This window comes from Lissotriton vulgaris, chromosome 3_1, assembly GCF_964263255.1.
Source record: "Lissotriton vulgaris chromosome 3_1, aLisVul1.2, whole genome shotgun sequence".
NCBI classification, from domain to species: Eukaryota; Metazoa; Chordata; class Amphibia; order Caudata; family Salamandridae; genus Lissotriton; species Lissotriton vulgaris.
Genome location: NC_141689.1, coordinates 922,450,250 through 922,471,851, shown reverse-complemented (window position 1 = coordinate 922,471,851; position 21,602 = coordinate 922,450,250). Strand labels below are relative to the sequence as shown.

General features: G+C 46.1%; 1 protein-coding gene across 1 annotated transcript in view; it reads right to left on the bottom strand.

Annotated features, from left to right (window-relative positions):
* Positions 1-20,978, bottom strand: part of LOC147727217 (cytochrome P450 1A4-like) — a 288,726-nt gene extending 267,748 nt beyond the window's left edge. Inside the window, exon 1 of the mRNA XM_086961267.1 lies at positions 20,670-20,978. The gene's annotated coding sequence lies outside the window, so the exon portion shown is untranslated. The remainder of the gene's footprint in view (positions 1-20,669) is intronic.
* Positions 20,979-21,602: the final 624 nt, after the last annotated feature.

Genomic DNA, 21,602 nt, shown 5'->3' with positions numbered 1-21,602 from the left:
CTTTTGCCTAAAAGAATATACTAGTGGCAGCATATCTTCAAAGTCTATACTGTCTCTCAGTAAAAGAGAGATACACATTCAAAATTATCTGTCCCTAAAGTGGTTGCCGGCAGGAAACAATTCCGTAATGCACCCCAACACACAATTCTTGCACAGTGGAAGAAAATGGCATTTTAAAAGAGTTATTTAGATGTTTTATGCATATAAATATACACACACATAATACAAAACAATTTACTACTTGATTAAGTACTAAACTAAAATATTGTACCACAATTATCAAACAACTTAAATATAACATTAGCAAATGTGTGAGCTCTTGTCATTATGGTTATCTTTAGCTCATGTAAACAAAAGTTCCCAATGGAAAGATCCTGCTTTTATTTAGTCTAAACAAAACATTAGGGCCATGAGGTCACCAGTATATTTGATGGAGACGAGCCCCAATTCCAAGCGCAATGAGCTCTAGGAGGAATATACTTTTTTCCAGCACTTTGCCTCCAGATGACAATTCTTAAAATTTGAACTGAGCACTCTAAATCAGTGGTTCCCAAACTTTTGACTCCTGAGGATACCCACTGAATCACTACTGGAGGCCGGGGACCCCCAAGCAATTTTTACAATTTAAATTTCAAAATATTAAAACAGTAATTCTCAAAAAATACACAAACAAGTACATACCAAACAAATAGTTGCATTACTAAAGCTTTTATTATTTTATCTTGAAAAGTATGCAAAAATAAAAAAAATGTAATAGAAAGGATGGTGCTGCATCTCGGTGACTAACTTTTCAATGTTAATTAAACACTCATGTGCTCCTACTGGTCCGAGGTGCCGGAATGCTGGTGTTTTGGCTTTTTTTTTTGCCGAGTTTTATATAGCGCGAACTTGACCCGAATCGGGTATCAGAGCGCTTTACATAGCACTAGTTACGTTACATGAGGACACACATTCATTTTTGTTCATCTTCAGTGAGAATAAAATCATCAGTGATCTCATACGAGTGTTGTGATACTGCAGGAAGACTGTGTATACAAGATGATAGGTGTAATATGGAAAACAGGATGAAGCAGCATAAAAATCCTGTTCCCTTTCAGGATATCTTTATTAATCTTGCAGACATAACACATTGCTTACCAAACAGTCCACGAAATCTAAGCTCTGGGACCTTGTAGTCTTTGTTGAGCTAAGTGCAAATACAATCCAGACCCTGCACAGAAGCATCTTTGTCGCTGCACCAAACAAACTCTGTCCACCCCCACCCCCTTCGTATAGCGTTGACCATAATCTAGCAACCAGAGTCCATGGCTGAGAGTATCCGGTTTAGGTCAATCTAACTCACGTAACTTTAGGAATCAATACCAGCCTCACAACCTGCCTTCCAGAGAGTCTTGGAAGCAAGCCAGGATACATGCACTGGGCCCAGATAAGGAAAGTGTACATATTTTAAAGACTGCCTGGGTTCTGTCTGACCCCAAGATCCAACCAGTCTCTCAAAGTCCCATCCAGCCAATAGATGTACTTCATCTGGACTTAGAAGAAAGCTGTGCCCAGAGCGATGTTTCAAAGGGGTTTAATCTGCAAGGACCAGATATAAATATTGGAAAAATCACCTCTACAGTAACCTTGAAGGAGGTAGCTCTATGGACCAGTGTGAAGAAACAGATGGCCCTATCTGCCAAGATCCAGAAAGGAAGGCTTGTGGACTACAGCCAGCATGAGATTGTCAAAAATACATGAGCCATCCAGAACCCACAGGGTACTTGCCACCTAGAACTGATGATCCAACTTCAGACTGGTCTATGAAGCCAAGGTAATATTCTGGGACAGCAAACTGGGAAACATGATCATTTATAGTCAAAAGCATACATTGAAGCACCCACCTGTGCCCCCTTTGAACAGTTGTAGAAACACAGACTGCAGCAAAAAAATGAGTTTCCTAGAAAAGCTGACACACTCATTAGATGACATTGGATATAGTGCCCAGGTGATAAATGTACCAGATAAGTGATATTATTGTGTTTTAGAAACTGTTGATTTTGTGAAGTTATTTTAACTGCAGGACTTTCCTACCTGTAAATAAAACCCCTACCCTTTTTCAAAGATACAGCCCTGGCTGTACATAGAGACTATCAAGTGTAATTATTTCTGTCACACCATATCAGAGTTCCAAATACTGTACATCCCCGGAGTGCAAGTCTTGGCTACACTTCCTCAATACCCTTATAAAGTCAAGCGCGCAGAGAACATAACTTGGAGTGAAATAATTCCACAAGCCTCAGGCCACGAGTGGTGACGACAATACTACCCAAAGATGCTGTCCAATAAGGACTAATTGTGCTAGGTACCATAGATAAGGTTTGTCACTTGACGCCTGCCTAGCTGCAATGGCTTCTTTCGGCGAATGTTGCCTATAGGCTATGAAAAGGGTTAATGTGTCAACAATGAAGGCCTCAAGAATCTGGGATACCTCGCGCAGAGAGAGCGCTAGCAGCGGCCCCGTACTATCCTCAGATGGCTTTACTAATGCGTGGGACATAAATACCGTCCACTGTAAGACAAAACCAAACATAACATAATCAGAAGCACTGCCCTATGGCAGGGTAGACTCGTTCTACCGGAGCTCTCTGGGGATGAGGAGCTGCAAGTCTGGAAATAAACAGAGAAGAAGAGATTGGGAAATGTACTTTTATTCTCAAACACGTAAGAGTGGCGAGGAAGGCTCGGCCTGTGATAGGGCGGTTTCCCGGTGTAATGCTGCAACCACCGTTATGTTCTACTTATGATATCCACGTCCGCCAATAACTTGGTCTGGTAATGCTTTTGCTGGCAGACGCATCACTGCGCATAAACGAGACAAACACTGCTTGCAGCCTCTGAAATCCAAAGTTTCAGGAAGGTTTTTTTAGCAACTTCTAAAAAACTTACCGGTTCGCTATCCTTGAATTCCTGCGCACTGTGAGGCCAGAGCCCCTCGCTGTCATTCACAGGGCTTTTAGCAGCGCATGGGCGCTTGAAAGGTGCGTGTGTTTTTGAAGAAATTATGAAGAGGAGACATGCAGATTTATAGGTGAAGTACCTTTATTTCAGTTGAGAGCTTGCACGTGAATCAACAGGATTCACTTAGCGCTTCAGTATTGATGGCGGAAGGCACTCCAGTCCGGTGGCCCCCTGGGAATGTGTCACGGACCCCTGGGGGTCCGCGGACCACAGTTTGGGAAACGCTGCTCTAAATCGTAACCATAAAAAACCATAGGAACTGTTGCCCATTACCAAGTAAACCTCCAGATAGAGTTGGAAACTGTATACATTCATTTCTGAATGGATGCAAGAGCATACTATGCATAAAAAGAGCCACGGCTGAGCTCATATTTTAGAAGGAAGAGCATCTGGATGTCTGCATCATTCAAAGGTGTCTGTACAGACCCATCACACTTACCCAATCCTGCAGTTCACTATGATACAGAAAGGTCATTACTTTTAATAACAGTTCACCTAATCACCCACTATGTCTTCAAATTAATGAAAAATATTGAAATGCCCCTAGTGTACTGGGTCCAAGGTTATGAAATGCCTTGACCCCAAGTATGAGGGCTGATCCAAATTACATGTGCGTCTGACAGAAGCAGAAAACAGACTTCTTAAGGCTTAATAATAAATCAATCTTTACTTGCAGGGTGTTCATGAGGGATAATGTCAGATTAGGGCCTCACCTTACTGAATAAATCCTCACTTCCATCTCCACCACTCCGGAGACCCGAAGATGTGAGACCACTCTCAGAAGTGACCCAGGTAGAAGAATTAGAAGAGAATAGCCCTCTTTGAGTGACATGGGACAGGAAGTATCAATAGTATCCTTCTGGAAAGTTGTGATGCTCTGTGGAGGATCGACTGCAACATCTCTACAGAGGAGATAAACAGCTCTCAACTGAGATCCCTTATGTGTAGAACACATTAGGTCATGATACTGCCTGTCTCTGCAGAGAGGGCAATGAACACCTCATCTCCCCTGAGCAAGTGCAGTTATTGCTCTCCTCTGAATAACTTGATTGCTGGGCCTCGTAATATCTCGAGTATGAACAAGATGTCAAGATTATAGATGTCTCTGCCTATCCTGGTGATGTTTCCTTAGCTCCTCTCCTCACAGGACAGTCCAGGTCTATCTTCCAGGCAGCAAACAGCAGCATGGTTTCTCCCATGTCCTACGATTGTTGCCCTTTTCAGGGGACTAAACAAATTCTAATCCCTGGCACTAGCCAGATAATTCCTCTGAGCTGATTCTGCAGAACTTCTTCTGAGGATAACAGCAAATACAAATTCATAATTCAGTGTGTTACTTTCATAAAGTCATGATGTAAGGAAATGCCTCTTTTTGCATGTTCACCCCCACAATTTTGGACAGATACTGCTGGTTTTTAAACTCTGAGCATTCATAGAGCCCTGCTATGCCAGTGCTCTAATCCATTACAAAATGTATGAAGAAATGGACCAGGGCGGTCAGCACTGATTGTGACACCCTGTGTGTGACAAAGTAAACAAGCATTGGCATATCCAATAGGTCTCCTATTTGGGACCTTATAAGTGCTTAGCCATGCAACAGCTGGTATTGTTGCACCCAGGATATTCTACTACATAACTAAATACTTATAGGGTCCAAAAAGCAAGACTTATTGGCTATGCCAGTGCTTGTTTGTTTTTTTGCTGCTTTTTTGTTTAAGTTGCCAGATCTACAATAGCTGGACGTGGTTTTTGTTAACAGTTCTTTGCATCAAATTAACTTGTTTTCATTGTTCTGAATGTTGTTTCCATTCTGGTTGTAGGAAGCAGTAATTCCCAGGAGAGTGGGGGCTGCCTGGCTGTGCGCATGCGCCGAACTTTGCAAATGAGAAAAAGCCTGGTGCAGGCGCAATTTACAAGTGTGAAGTAAGTGAGCCCCAGGCAGCATGACTCACCCACACAGGAGTTCATGCACTGCACCTGCATACTCAGCATGGTTTAAGGAAACTTGACTCACTCCCTCCCAGGCATCGAACACATATTCACCAAGAAACACTGAGAAGAGCCTGCCTGCTGCACTGACGGCTGGTGGTGTGTGTGCCTGGTGAAAGCGTGCACTGATGGCTGGTGGTGTGTGTGCCCAGTGAAAGCGTGCACTGACGACTGGTGGTGTGTATGCCTGGTGGAAGCGTGCACTGACGGCTGGTGGTGCGTGTGTCTGGTAGAAGGGTGCATTGACGGCTGGTGGTGTGTGTGCCTGGTGGAATCAGGCACTGATGGCTGGTGGTGTGTGTGCCTGGTGGAAGCGTGCCCTGGCGGCTGGTGGTGGGTGTGCCTGGTGGAAGCGTGCACTGATGGCTGGTGGTGTGTATGCCTGGTGGAAGCGTGCACTGACGGCTGTTGGTGTGTGTGCCTGGTGGAAGCGTGCACTGACGGCTTGTGGTGTGTTTGCCTGGTGAAAGCGCGCACTGATGGCTGGTGGTGTGTGTCCCTGGTGGAAGCCTGTACTGACGGCTGGTAGTGTGTGTGCCTGGTGGAAGCGTGCACTGACGGCTAGTGGTGGGTGTGCCTGGTGAAAGCATGCACTGACGGCTGGTGGTGTGTGCCTGGTGGAAGCGTGCACTGACGGCTGGTGGTGTGTGTGCCTGGTGAAAGGTTGCACTGATGACTGATGGTGTGTGTGCCTGGTGGAAGCAGGAGCATTCACAGTGATAGAAGACACAAATGAAACTGATGAAGAGGGAGGGGGAGAAGGGAGGGGGAAGTGCGACCAGAGGAGCATGATTCACAGCTAGAAAACATGAATGAAGCTGACTAGGAGGGAGGGGGGAAAGATAGGGGGTAGTGCAAGCAGAGGAGCCTGATTACAGCAATAAAAACACAGATGGAGCTGTGCACGTGCACAAGGTCGTGAACGCAAGCTGTAGTCCAGCAAAAGCCTCTGGTGGCACTTTTAAAAGCCACTTACTAAATGTCTCGAACAGACAGCGCATGTGATGTCTCAGGCAAGACCTAAAAATTGCTCCCAGCCTGCCACTGCAGACTTGAAGGGCTGTTGTGAAATGGCAAGTTTGACTTTGCCACTTAAACCAATGGGAAAAAAACATTTCCCTTAGCAATATGTGTAAGTCACCCTTAAGGAAGGCCTGCAGAGACCAAATGCAGGGAGATGTTTACTGTTTATAATTAATCAATAGTAGTGGGAGAAAACAGGCTTTTTGCAGCAGGTACCCTCACCTTCTTCCCACATTTTGGACTACTAACTGCTGTTTTTTATGTTTGAGATTGGACTGAAGCCTTCTTTCCAGATCTCAGCGACAGTGTCTTTTCCTGTTCAAAATGCTGTGTTTAATTGGATGACTCCAATTGGCATGTGCTGACTTACTTATAAGTCCCTACTATGCAGCATCCAGGGCATGTACGCCTGGCTGTCCTCACAACAGCTGCAGCACTGGTTGTGCCATTCTGTGTTTTACAAAGTGAACATACAACTTTCATCTGCCATTGTAAACTCTTGAGGCTGTGCATGCACTGAACACATGACTTTGCCACTGCCACTAGGGTCAAAATACACACATCTCTTAATTATATATATAAGTCTCCTGACAGAGAATACCTAACCATGTCAAGTAAAGTATCAAATTAAAGGGACCATTAAATGCAACTCACTAGTGAAGTCAACATTTATATCAAATGTAGTGCTGCCCACTTTTGCAAAAGTTGCTATTCCTTAACCCAGCTAGTCCCAGTAATTTTGTAGAGGCACTGGGACTAAGACAGGAAGCTGTCTACCTGGGGAGACAGGCCAGGCCAGGAACAAAGGCTGTTGCTGCACTGTGGGTGCTCCCTCCTCACAGAATGGATTGGAAAGGGTATTAGCCATACAGGCAAGCATCAAAGGTGAAGCCCCCTTTGATTGGCTGATGTAACAACACTCCAGCACAGGAAAGCGTTTTGATTCCCCTAGACAAGGTAGAGACAGGTCCAAGGAAGGGAAAACCAGTTTCAGAACCAGTTTTCAGCGGACGTGCAGCCCATGGTAGCCACACCCCTGGGTGTGGGCTACCAAAGTCCTCACATCTAGAGGAGTACTTCAGCCATGTTGGTTGTTGAATGAAAGGTGCACTCTGAGATAGCTAGACATCACTGGAACTGTGTCACCAGATAGGAGAGGACCTACTAGCCCATTGGCTAGTGACTGCAGTACCCACTTGGGGAACATTACTGGAATCCAATGGGCACCCCTGGCACCCAGGAATTTAGTTTTTGCTGGATTTGTACAAGGATGAAGGGATTACCACTTTCCACCCGTTGGAAGCGAACGAGAAGAGGCAGTGATCATGGCGAGAGTGCACCTGCTGCACTTTGGGCTATTGGACTTGAGGTCTGTGTTCGGCGTGCCTGGATCAGGGAAAAGTTGATTCCCATCCCCAATCCGAAACAGAGACACCAAGGGTCAGTTCTTTTGCCCCCAGAACGGCACTGGGGGCATTAAAGCTGGAAGGTCCCCAACAACATTCCTGGTAGACACCACAACTGTTTTGCCACTTCCAGATGCCAGGCAATTCAACAGACAAACTGGAGATAGCAAAAGTTGCACCCAATGTTGCTGTACCCCTGGGTGTCAGTTGTGGCCAGATTCGTCCACCCCAAGGGACACTAGCCCCCACCAAAGATTTGTACTGAAACTACTGTGTTGCAAGAACGGAAGGTCTGCATGAGCAACCCTTTGACCCCTGCATAGACGACTTTGTGACACCCTGAGTTCTGGGCTCGGAGTCCCCCCCACTCACCTGTGGACCAAGTACTCAACCGGAGTTCACACCCAATGGACAGCACAGCATCTGGAGCATCCATTGATCATCTTTAAACCTGCATCCCTCAGCATCAGAACCACTCGACAGAAGTGAATAGCGTTTGTCCTGTAAAGTTTAAAACTCACTCTAAAAATGCTCTCTGCAGACAGGTAACTGTCCAAAGAATTCTTTTAGGCATTCTAGACCACTATCCTGTCAGATTTGGTCACCCACCCCGGCCGGAGTCACTGAACTCAGTTTTACAAACTCTTACAAACTTTTCAAAAGTTTACAAAGATTTGACTTGCCAATGCATGTTTGCGGTTCACGTTAAAGTTCCAGTCTTACATGAAGCCATTCCTCTAGGCTATCAAATGATCACCCAAAATCATATAGTCAAACAAGGAGGTGGTCCAGCTGTTGTGTTCAGGCAAATATTACATATCACTAAAGTTGACAACATCTCCATTAACCCCTTCGCTGCAGGGGATATTCCCCCGCTGTGCTGGGGGGGAGGGGGGCGCGCACAGCGCTCACATACTCATGACAAGCTGAGCTCGTCATGAGGCACGGCGCTCCTGTGCTCATGACGAGCTCTGCTCGTCAAGGCCACACCTGTGACGATCTGAGCTGACGAGCTGGAACGCTCAGCACAGCAGGGGAATTATCCCCGCATGCGAACGTTCCATGGCTCATGACGAGCTGAGCTTGTCATGAGCACCGGAGCGCCGTGGCTCATGACAAACTCAGCTCGTCATGAGCATTCAAGGGGTTAAAGATTGTGAGACCCTTTTCAACAGATGCAATCCAACACCGTCTTCTTCCTTTAACTTACTGCTCCTTTACAGACCTCCACTAAGCAATCCGAAAGTCTCAGACACACTTCTAGACGCAGATTCACACATGATAACACGACACTCCAACCTATTCATTCTGGGTGATCTCAACATTTGGTTTGACAAACTCAATATGCCCCATGCGAAAACAATCAGCACTTTCCTAGATGCACTAAACCTGCATCAGATCGTCCACAAACACACAAACAATGCTGAACACATCCTAGATGTCATTTTTGCTAATACAGAACTAGTTACCTTTTAAACAATAACTTTGGTCACATTTTCAGACCACCATTTGCTTGCTTTCCAACATAAAACAACACTAAGCGACGCACCTAAAACCACCTTACATGCATCCACCTATTACCAGTGGAACAAACTCAGTTTGGAACACTTAGAAACACAACTAACATCCTGTACAGATCTAGAAACAATACATTCTGTTAAAAAACTATATGAGTGGCTACAGGAAGCTTTTGACATCCTGATATCAATAAAATCCACACAGCAGAACAAAAGAAATCAAGAGCCTTGGCGAAATACAGAGATAAAAGAGATAAAATAACAAATTAGAAAGCTGCAACATGCCTGTCTAAAAACAAACGCCAATCAAGACAAACTTCGCCTACAAAAAAATTAACAGATTATACAAGTCAGCTAGAAAAGCGAAGAAAAGATACTATTCAGGCAGAATTAAAAATGCTAAATGTGCAAATAAACAACCAAATTGCCTAGAAGGAGCTCGTCCTGTTGCACAAGATTTCCAAGACAAATTGGAAAATCATTACAAGGTCAAAGCAGGCACACTGAACTCGTACTTAAAAAAAGACAAAGCACTAGCTCTGACCCTTTTACAAACCAACAATCCAAGAATACTCTAACCCAGCCTCTCCGGTCCTTCCAACATATTTCACACAATGAATTTATGGACCTGGTCAAAGCAAGCAGGCCTGCCGGCAGCCCTTCTGGCCCATTTCCACTGAAAACTTGCAAGATAATTCATCTAATAACCTCTGCTGCTGCGCTACTAAGAAGAATCATCAAGAACTCATTAACTACCAGAATATTTCCAGAAAAACTCAAAAAGTGATACACATGTCAATTACTGAAGAAAACAAATTGGACCTGCTTAACCCTGACAACTAACGACCGATTACAAATGGACCTTTCCTGGTCAAACTGATAGAAAGAACAGAGATCGCCAAGATGTCACAATTCATTGAAGATAATGCCCTGCCTTCTTGCTGGTAACTCACTTCCAGGACGTGGAGGAGGCAGGCATACTTTGTCGCTCTCCACCATTTAACCCGAATGCCACCACAGCACAGACACGCAGCGGACGCGCGCCTAAGGCAAGCCCGTCTGCGCCCGTCCGCGCCTGGATGTTGCCAGGCACCAGGACCCCTGGTCCTGGGACTTCACAGAGGCTAACCTACCCTCTGGAACTTCTGCTCGCCTTTCAACCTAAAGTGCCTTGCATGCACTATGAATGGCAATTTGATACTTCCCATAGGCAGTGCATTAAGTGTGGGTTTAGACCCATGACGGTCTCTAGGTCATTCCATCAGGCATCTGGCTCAATACATACCAATATCTACAGCCTCAACTGCAGGTCACTTGTAAAACACCATGCAGAAATATTTGATCTTCTGGAGGACTCCTCACCGTATATACTGTTTCTGACGGAAACCTGGTTAACCTCTGACTCCGTGGCTATTCCAGCCCTTGCCCTTCCTGCAGGCTATATGATGCATACACAGAATATGACCTACCGGAGAGGGGGAGGTCTAGCGGTTATATTTAAAACCACTTTATCCTGTACTCTCTCCCCACAGACCATCCCAGACTGTGAAAGTTTCCTGTTTAAAATCACTTTATCACACAACTTTACCTTTACTGGGCTCCTTATTTATCGTCCACCAGACCCGGCCAAGGCCTTCCAAGAAGCCTTAGTATGCACTGCATCTACTCTTGTCTTGTCTCGTGGAGAGAGCATGGATTACCCGGGCTGCTTTTGAAGCTGTTTGAACTCAGATTTGGTGATTGAGACACCCTTGATTGGTTCATACACTGCAGCCACAACCTTGCTGATTTAGTCGTAGTTACGCCGCAATTACAGTGCCGACCATCACATGAGGGACTGTATCCTGACTTTACCTGATCTTAGGTTGCCCCCCCATCCCTTCTGTCCTGAGGAAGACCTGTCTGCTGAGGATGTAAATTCACCTCTTTGCGTCAGGGTCGAAACGTCAATATTCCCCCAGTGGGCTTTAAGCTAATGTGACCCCAGCTCTACACATTCCACAGATTATATAATCTCTATACAGCTCCAGAATATCTGTGAACAACTGTTTGGAATTATCTATGCTGGACGGGCGTAGTTGGGAACTGATGCCATTTAAAATCATAGCCTCTTCACCCATGATACTAAAAGTGAAAATTGATTGTTTTTATAGCTCTATCCTGACTTGCTTCCCTTCTTTTTGTTCTATTCATGAGCACACTTCTCTTTCTTCATACTCCCCTTGCAGCAACCTCCCAGTTCAGACAACGTTGATGGTGAACTGTTATGAAAGTAATTGAGATACAATGAACAGTCACTATTGTAGACATAATTTGGTGCCGCTGTGTCATTTGTGGATGTGCATTTTTTATGAATTGTTTTACATCAATAACTAGTATCTGATGTGGCACTTGAAAAATAAAGGTGAGAGTAAACTGTTTACACAACTAAACTGTAGTTGAGAAATACATCTAGGACCATTGTTTTCTATATGGATATTCTGAACATTATAGGCAACCTTAATTTACATTTAGAACGCCTTGACTCCCAGGAGATTTTCAACTTTCTGGGAGACATGGATGCCTGCCAACTAACTCAATTAGAGGGGGGACCATCACACGTTTCTGGCCACTTACTTGAGCCAATGTTCTCTAATCTCCAGTCTTTGGAAGTTAACACACCCCTCCCTCTGATCAGAATGGATCATTTTCTCATTTCTATCTGCCTCAGTATTGTATGCGCTCCTATCGGGACCTCCTGCCAGTCCTCCATGAAGCGTCCTTGGCACTAATTAGAAGCGTCCACCTTTGTATCCACCCGAAATTCGTCTTGCCCAGAATGGCCCACTGACTTGGAGGCAGCTGGCAGAACCTTCATGGGCTGGATTAACAACACGCTTGACCATTGCATCCCGAAGAAACTGATTGGGGCTAAGCGTATGCAAACTCAAGCCTCGTACAATGAGACATTGATGTCAGAAAAGAAAAACTGTGAGATTCTGGAAAAAGCTTGGAGGTGTACCTATGATGTTACTGCAAAAAATATATATAAGAATGCAATTAAAGCCTACCCCAAACTAGTTCGAAAGAACAAAGCCTCGTTCTACACCAACCTGATCTCTTCAAGCGCCAACCCCTCTAAAATAATTTTTTCCCTTATGAAGGATATGATAAAACCCTCAACAGGAATTAATAATACCATATCCTCTAACATGCAATGAGAATCATTGGTGAGGTATTTTATCAATAAGGTGGAATGCATCTACAATGCAATTGACATGAGCGGGGAGCCTCCAAATCTTTAGCGATCTCTACTTCGACAGTCCTTTCTCATTCTCTACATGTCTCTTAACACCTTGGCTGCTAGAGAAATTCTCCTCCGGTGCTGAATTGTTGGAAAGCCCCTTGTTCATGACGAGCTCAGCTCGTCATCAGCACAGCTCCACTGTGCCTCATGACGAGCTGAACTCGTCATGAGCATCGAAGGGGTTAAAGAACTGGACGTCCTGGCAGCTAAGGTCAAATCAGGCTCTCCTGATGACCCTCTAAAACCAGACATCTTTAGGAAATTCTATGACTGTCTCATGATTGAGGGCAGGAAACTGATCACTAGATCACTCCTGACGGTGGAAATCCCTAAATCATAAAAGCATCCTAAGGTCATTCCTCTGCTGAAAAAGCCCACATTAGTCATGTCTCTGCTGGAGAATATATCCAGCCAATCTCTCTGCTCATGTATCTGGCTAAGATTATGGAGCCCCATGTTAACATTACCCTGACCAAATATTTGGAAACTAATCAATACTAGACAGATCACAAAATGGTTTCAGGCCCAGACACAGTACGGAATCTGCTCTTCTGGCAGTCACAGAGCAGCTGTGGGACAAGCTAGACAAGGGCAAAACTTCAGCACTGATTTTTCTTGATCTCAGTCAGCCTTCGAGACGATCTCCTATAAGATTCTGCTTCAACACTAGGAGAGATCGGGGTCAAAGGCAAGGCCCTGGCCTGCTTTGCGTCCTTTTTATCCAAGTGCTCCTGTCAGGTCTATGCCCCTCCCTACCTGTCCAGCATCTACCCCCTCAGCTGTGAGGTCACCCAGGGCTCTGCTTTGAGCCCCACATTGTTTAATGTGTATGTTCACCCTCTAGCCCTCCTGGCCATAGCAAGGAACGTCAATATGGTATCTTATGCTATGATACTCAGTTGATATTTACCTTCTCCAACAACCCTGATCAAGACCAACTGAAATTCTCTGAAGATTTCCTGACCATTTCAAATTGGATGGCAGACAACTTACAACTTAAGACTGAGGTGCTCTTGGTCTGCCATGATACCCATAAGTGGGATTACCAATGGTGGCCCATGGCTCTGGGTACCCCTCCCCAACCGAAAATTGCAGTCAAGAACTCAGGGGTGCTGATGGACAATGCCCTCTCATTTGAGTTTCACACTAAAAAAGTAGCAGGGACATGCTTTGGCCTCTTACACGGCCTAAAACCCATCCTGAGGTTCTTTAATGCATCCACTCACCAAATGAGTGTTCAATCTGTAGTTCAGTTGCACCTTGATTATTGTAATGGGCACCTTCTTGGCGTGAATAAAACTGTAATTAACAGACTTCAGCAGTTGCCCCTTGTCCAGGTAGACAGACTGGTGGCAGGAACAGAGAGGAGAGACCAGTACCCAACCGTTTTTTCCATGGATGGGTAGTCACACCTCTAGGGTGGGCTACCAAGCTCCTAACATCTGAGGATAGGTTCAGTAATCTTGAGAGTAGGGACACTAGTGTATGATAGTTCACTCTGGGATTGCTAGTTGCCGAGGCCACGCCCACTACCCTGAGGCCACGCCCACACAGACTAATATATAAGTTGCGCTCACTGTGTTAGCTCGCAGCCAGTCTACCAGATAAGCTCCTAAGGCGGAAGCCAGGAGGAACGCCTAGCATTTTTAAAAACTTTTGATTCTGCTAATAATTGTTTTACCTGCTCGTAGCACTCTTCCCAGGGCACTCCCCCTCCTGCAACTCGATCGTAATCACCCCGCGCAGCCGATGTAAACGCTGTCGCGGGTCCAATCTCATTTTGCCGCCATCAGCCTGATAACGAGGCCACGCCCACTACCCTGAGGCCACGCCCACACAGACTAATATATAAGTCGTGCTCACTGTGTCAGTTCGCAGCCAGTCTACCAGATAAGCTCCTGAGGCGGAAGCCGGGAGGAACGCCTAGCGTTTTTTAAAAAACTTTTGATTCTGCTAATAATTGTTTTACCTGCTCGTAGCACTCTTCCCAGGGCACTCGCCCCTGCAACTCGATCGTAATCACCCCGCGTAGCCGATGTAAACGCTTCCCCGGGTCCAATCTCATTTTGCCGCCATCAGCCTGATAACGAGGCCACGCCCACTACCCTGAGGCCACACCCACCCCCTCCACCCTTTCAGGATGTGCCTCAGTCGGACGCGCAGCGGACGCGCGCTGCGGGCGTGCCAAAGGTAAGCCCGTCTGCGCCCGTCCACGCCAGACCGAGCCCTGAGTCCAGGACCCCTGGTTCTTTTACACCTTCCCCCCTGAGGTATACCCAAAAAACCCTCCTCAACCTCAGGGACCCTTCCTCCGCTCCCAGTTGCAGCATTATCTCCTTAGAGGATGGACTTTCCCGCTGCTCAAACTGTCCATATAGGCTAACTCCGCGACTCCCCCTGAAACCACGCTGGCTCAAGATGGCCCTACTCCGGTGGTTCCCAAAGTGTGCGCCGCGGCGCCCTGGTGCGCCGTGATGAGAAGCCAGGGGCGCCGCGCCGCCGCTCAGGATGTAGGCCTCCCCCTCCTTTGTGCTGCCAGGTAAGGTGATCCCAGCCCTCGCCCTCTGCATTTCAAAGGCTCAATTAAGAGCTGCACTCATCAGCCCGAGGCGAAATCCAGGAGGCCAACGACCCTGTGAAGCACCCAGCCGCGCTCCATTGTAGATGATAAAGGCCTTTATTGGGGAAGCCTGCACCTTCATGGAAGCTATTTTACTCATAAAAACAAAGAGCAGAGCAGAGCAGGGAAATCCAGTCAACATAACAGGCCATGGGGTCAGCCACAACCAGACAGTTGTCTACAATACAGTCCTGTCCTGTCATGCTCTGTTTCGGGGCCATAAGACAAAAACGTGACAATGAAACAGAATATTACCTGTAGTATTTACAACGTGCGGTCTAGCCCACAAGTATAGGAGTCAATTTTATAGCTATCCCGTGACTCAGCCGTTAGTTAGCCTGTAATTTACGCTTCAACAGAGCTGGGGAGCTAGAATCCGAGATACACTGCCTGAATTATTGATGTGCTTCCGTTGGTATAATATGCATTTCTATGGCGTCCACTTAGACACGTGGATGGATCCAGCTAACATTATGATTAATCATGTATTTGATATGAGAAGTATTTAGTTGTAAAAAATAAATAAATTGTTGGATAGTATGATTCAAGTCCACAGATGGACAATGTTAGCGTTGTAAATATGATGTAGCGCACAAAGATGTATTTGTGATTCATGATTTATGGTGGTTAAAACCTGTTTAAATAATAAGAAAGTTAAGACTGAGAACATATTGTTCAGCAGGAACAGTGCATACTATATGCAGGGCATATCCTGAAACATTATTGTTTTCACTGAGTGTGTAGCCAACGCACGACCATAGTTTGTAGCACCCTTGTCACACTAGTTTTGACAAGATTTTCTAAAAAAAAACAGTGTAAGGGGAGTGCGCCTCTTTTCATCCCCTATAATCAGCTGGGGCCTCCCATAGGCCCATACACTTTGTTGTATTCTTATTGCCTAAACCGGTGGTTCCCAAAGCCTGCGCCGCGGCACACGAGTGCACCGGTAAAAAAAATGGCGGGGGGCCACGCCCAACTGCCAATTAGGTCAAGGGAGCCACGGGTCAAAAAAGTTTGGGAACCACTGCCCTACTCAATTGCAGATCCCTCCCGAAACACCAAGCTGAAATCAATATGCTTCTGCAAGATTCCAAGATTGAGATCCTCTTTCTTACCGAAACATGGATCAACTCCAACTCAGACCCTGACATAGTTCAAGCACTCCCCCCTGGTTACCTAATCAAGCACCAGGACAGACCCTCCGGGACTGAAGGCGGAATCGCGATCATTTACCGAGAATACCTATCCTGCCATTTTAAGGACAGCCCAATTCAGGACTGTGAAAATGTCCAGTTCTCTATCCACCTACCCTCATCCACAAGCACCGGAGAGACCTCCTCCCCAAGTACCATCCTGCCCGTGGGAAAAACTGGACACGGCCGCATGGACCCAAGCACTAGCCTCTTCCACATCTGTGCTTGACCGAGACCCCTCCAGAGCAGACGTTCATCTCCGCTGCTGGATTGATCAATCCCTTGACGCCATCCTTCCCGTCAAACCCCTGCCCAGTAAAAAGGGAACTTTTAAATCTCCATGGTTCACTCAAAAACTACGGGAACTTAGGAAAAGGTGTAAAAAGCTCAAGCGCCTTTGGAGAAAGGACTGGGCTATTGAAAGAAAAAACAAATATAGGTCCGCCTTGAAGCACTACAAAACCTGTATAAAAAACACCCAGGTAACCTTCTTCGAGGGAAAAATACAAGCTGTGGTTAACTCTGCCAAAGAAACCTATCGCATCGTGCGTCTCCTTAATAAAACCCCAGATCCTTTGCCCATACCCGACCCATCGGGCACCAGATGTAACCAGCTAGCTGAGTTCTTCTCAACAAAAATCAATAATATCCTCAAAACCCTCCCCAACACCTCACAACTCCCCACTACCCCTCCCCTTGGTCCGGAGGCCCCATGCCTCCAAGCATTCTCCCAGGTGACCACAGAACTATTCCTGACCACTCTACAATCAGTGAAGAGTGGGGCTCCATCAGATCCAGCTCCTATGAGCAAACTAAAATTGGTCGCCTCCACTGTTGCCCCCCCTTCACCAACCTCATTAACGCATCCTTTGCACTGGGCACTGTCCCAACCAACTGGAAAAAAGCCACAGTCAGGGCACTTCTCAAAAAAACCCACTTGATCCCACTGACCTATCTAATATCAGACCCATCTCTCTCCTCCCGGCCATCAGCAAAGTGGCCGAGAGAATTGTCAACCACCAACTATCTCTCTTCTTGGAATCCAACAACCTCCTGTGCCAATCCCAGACAGGGTTTAGACCGGGACAGGGAACAGATACCGCACTATTAGCCGTAGTCGAAGAGGCAAGAACCATCATAGACGCGGGAGGATCAGTGGCAGTGATCCTCCTAGATCTGAGTGCCGCCTTCGACACGGTGGACCATGCCATCCTCATCCACCGGCTCAGCATGGCAGGAGTCTCCGGCACCGCCCTGTCCTGGATCAAATCCTTCCTGGAAGGCAGAACCTTCATGGTGTCCGACGGCACAGTTAATTCCAATGCTCTCCCTCTCCAGTGTGGGGTCCCCCAGGGCTCATCCCTGAGCCCCACACTTTTTAACGTCTACATGTCTCCCCTCAAAGACATCATAACTCCATTCGGCATAAAAACAGTCATGTATGCCGACGATACCCAGCTGGTAGTGTCCCTAAACCAGTCGAGTAAAAGCCTGGACAACCTGTCATCATGTCTCGAGAATATCTTTCATTGGATGTGCGAATCGCACCTGAAACTAAACGGAGAGAAATCCTAGATCCTTCTCCTGGAAAACCCACGTAGACTGCCTCCATCCCTCTCATGGCCACCCTGCATGGGATCACCCCCCACCCCCAAATCCGAAGTCAAAAGCCTTGGTATCTGGTTGGACCAAGACCTCAACTTTAAAGTCCAGGCCAGAAAAACCGCCGGCACTTGCTTCGGCCTCATTAAAACAGCGCGAAAAATCCTCCACCTAATCCCCTTCCAATCCAGGAAACTGCTCATGCAGGGGCTGGTTAACTCCAGATTGGACTACGGAAATGCCCTCTATGTAGGGGCCCCCGCATCGGTCATTAACAGACTGCAATGCGCCCAAAACGCCGCCGCCAGACTCCTGACCGGGACCAAATCCAGATGCTCTGCCAGCCAGCCCTCAAATACCTGCACTGGCTCCCGATTAAGGAAAGGATCACCTTTAAGACCCTCTGCATCTCACACAAAATAATGCAAGGCAGAGGCCCGCCGATTCTGAGATCCCTCATCAAACCCCATCATTCGAACAGACAACTCAGATCAGACTCCCTTTCCCTGGCCAGCGTCCCCAGAATAAGAAAGGCCCGCTCCGGGAGGCGACTGTTCTCTTACAATGCTCCAAAGCTGTGGAACTCCCTTCCACTCTCCATCCGAAGAGAACACAACCTACTTGCCTTTCGTAGGCAACTAAAAACATGGATCTTCCAATAATCCATCACCACTACTTCCTCCCTCTGAAAGCTACAGGTTGATTGACAGCGCTGGGACGCCCCAGGGTAGCTATGCGCTTTACAAATCTGCATCCAAATCCAAAATCCTAGTTGCCAAACATAGCTGGAAGTCATCACAGGGCAGGAGGGTTCCTAGTAGCTAATTGGCTAGTGACCACATCACCCCCAGGGCACTTTCTGGTCATAATTGTGGCATTACTGGTACTCTGAACTACAGACCACAAAGGAACTGGAGAGAGGACTGGATAAGGACTGCCCTGCTGACCCCTGGACTTGGTAAAGAGAGGTTACACTATCTGCTGGACTGCTCCTGCCACTCCTTAGGCTAGCAAAGAGAGGACTGTGCCTGTGGCTCCTGGCTTGAGAAAACGTCGCTCCCAAGCCCAACACCACAGACGAGGCTCCAAGGGTCAGTTGGCTGACCCCCTGGAACCTGCACCACCAAAGCTAAAAAAGCCTAGCCGGCAAGTCAGGAGCCACCTCCGCTGGGCATCCCAAGAGACTGAGCTTCAATAGTCAATAGTTGTACCTGAGTCTTCCAGACCTGGGAGTTTCATCTGATTTGTCAGCCAAAAGGGACACCAGCCTCTACCAAAGGATACCTCTGGGACTGCTTTTGAAGGGAACTGTTAGCCCAGGAGTAGTTGGCCTTCTAGTAGCTCAAAGAGGACTTCGTGGGACCCTGATCTCCGAGGCCAAAGTCGCACCACCTGGCCTGTGGACCAAGGAGTAACCACAAGGACATCCTCGTCGACTACACAGCACCCAGAGCATCCTCGAGCGGCCTAAATCTCCTGCATCCATGGCCTAAGGACCGCTCTATTGAAGGCTATGGTGGTTGTGGTGTAAAGTTTAGAACTGGACTGTACAAGGCTTTGGTGGTCAGGTAACTGTCCAAAAACCTCTTTGATACCTCCCCCCCACTCCTTGAATCCTGAATTTCTCTCTGTTGGATCTGGTCGACCCAGTCGGGCCGGAGTAGCCAAACACAGCTTTTACAAACGTTTAAAAAGTTTAGAAACTTTGAGATTACCAATGCTTGTTTGCAGCTAAACTGAACTTTTCGTTTTCTTTAAAGATCTAAATCTCCGAATCCTCGGATGGATTTTGCGCATGTTGGTCTCTTAAAATTCATAACATGTAATTTATTTTTATAAAATTGGTGTCTGATTTCTTTCATGTTGCGTGACTTTTAATTTTTTGTTTATAGCTGTTAAAAGCTTTGCCCTAGTTCCTTTGCTTAAGCCGTGCTGCCCAAAGCCACAACTACCCAGGTTTGAGCTAAAGGTTTTACAAATGAGCATCACTGGGCCCAAGATAGCCTTTGCAAGTGTATTACGCTGTAATATATCACAACCATACCATACCACATAATACACCCAAATCTTCACACAAGGCAATAAACATATGGAGCACCATATTCAACTTTGATAATTCAGCCCATTCAGACTGCATCTTGCTCCCAGAAAGGGGGTAACAATAAAAAAGATGCAAGGGTTTGTTGAGAAAAAGTGCAGGCTTTGTGAGCAGGTTTACTACTGTTTTTAGACACCTCCCTCCACATCGTGTACATTAGGGGAAGGCACAGGAATCGTAACCACTGCCTCGTGAGAGGGTAAAAAGCCACAGTGCATTGTCAGAGAACTTGAAAACAGCTTTCACACTTGGACCTAAAGTCGTAAAGCAATCAGAGCAAGTAGGCCAGAAGGCACAACCTTGTTAACTAGCAGTGAGAGGAATATCACCCCTAACAGCTGAGTGTCTAGTTGTCTAGGGAGGGATTGCCCAATGTATTCTTGAAGTGCAAAGAACGTATACTAGTATGTTTGTGACTATTAGAGAAAATGATACATGTAATCATATCCTCCATAATTACGATCATGTTCTATAATCTGTACATGGGATATTTTAGTTAAACTACTACCACAATTACCTCTTACTGTGCTACTGTAGATTTTCAATTAGTCTCTTCTTAATCTGAGAAATCAAATTGAAAGTTAACTGCTAACAGTACTAAAATATGTAAAAGCTGATTGAAAATCACATGAATTGTTTAAAAGTTAACATTAAATAATCTTTCTACTTTTAGTAATTAAATATACATAGTCTGCCATGGTCTGATGTATACAATAAACGTGCATAAAACATATCCTGTCATTCGAAGAGTTAGTAAAAAAAAATATGCAACCCTCCGTAAGATTTTAGTTTATCATTCACAAGCAGGAAACCCCATTTTGCTCATCTAAATTAAGCATGTATTAGTGAAAAAGACTAATACGCTGCGCGTGCAGAGAGCTCAGAGTTTGCCGTGATTACGAGATTAGAGTTTCCAAAAGAATTACAATACTTACTGTTTCGTTAGCGAGATAATCAGTTATAAACAGTCCACCAGCATGTACTTGGAACACAAGTAAATGAAACAGGATGTGTGTTGTGAACGTTCTTGTTCAGCCGTGTTCCTGTTCTCTTTGCTCTCAAAAATGTTTCTAGCCTTCGCCTCCGATTCTCCGCCCATTTCCCGCTCTGGCTTTAACTCGTCCCCTGCTCGCTATCCTCGCCTGCTCCCTTCCAGAATCTAGAAGCGGTTTGAATTATATTTCTTCTGCCACCCGGTTCCGTCAGATTTCGTGATGTGTTTACATTATCGAAGAAAATAAGCCAACATAGGTATGTTTGCCTAACACTTATTTCACAAGAAGGTATACAAGAACCACGCCAGACTCAAACAAGAAGTTAAACAGTAATCTTGCTCTGATTTTTAAGTGTTGTAAATCATACCAGCATTTATGTAAACATGTTTCTGTTTTAACCTGCTGTATAAAATGCAATCTGCAGAATGTCATCAGTCCAAGTCCAATATCATTTCTTTAAGCTTGTTTGTGCTGTGGGGAAGCCCCTGAAACGTTTTAAACAATCACAAAGGGAAGGGGGTCCAACAAGGGCCACTTCCCTTTTGCGAATGAGTTAGCATCCCACCTTGGGACTATTACAACATGCGCGTTAGATATGACAGGTCTTCCCCCCCAACCTTTTGCCTTCCTCTTCCACTTTTCTGACCTCATTTCTGCTGGTATTAGGACTCTGTGCACTTCACCACTGCTACCAGTGCTACTTGTAATCTCATTTGTTAAAAAATACCTGAATCCTTCACTGTTGGACAGGCGCTGCCTGTCTTCTGCCCTGGGACATCGCTTGGGACACTCTCCAAGACCCTGCCCGCCCGCCCGCCTCCCGCCTCTCGCCGTGGGACCCCTTCTGCCATCTCGGGAGTCCGGCTGACGAGT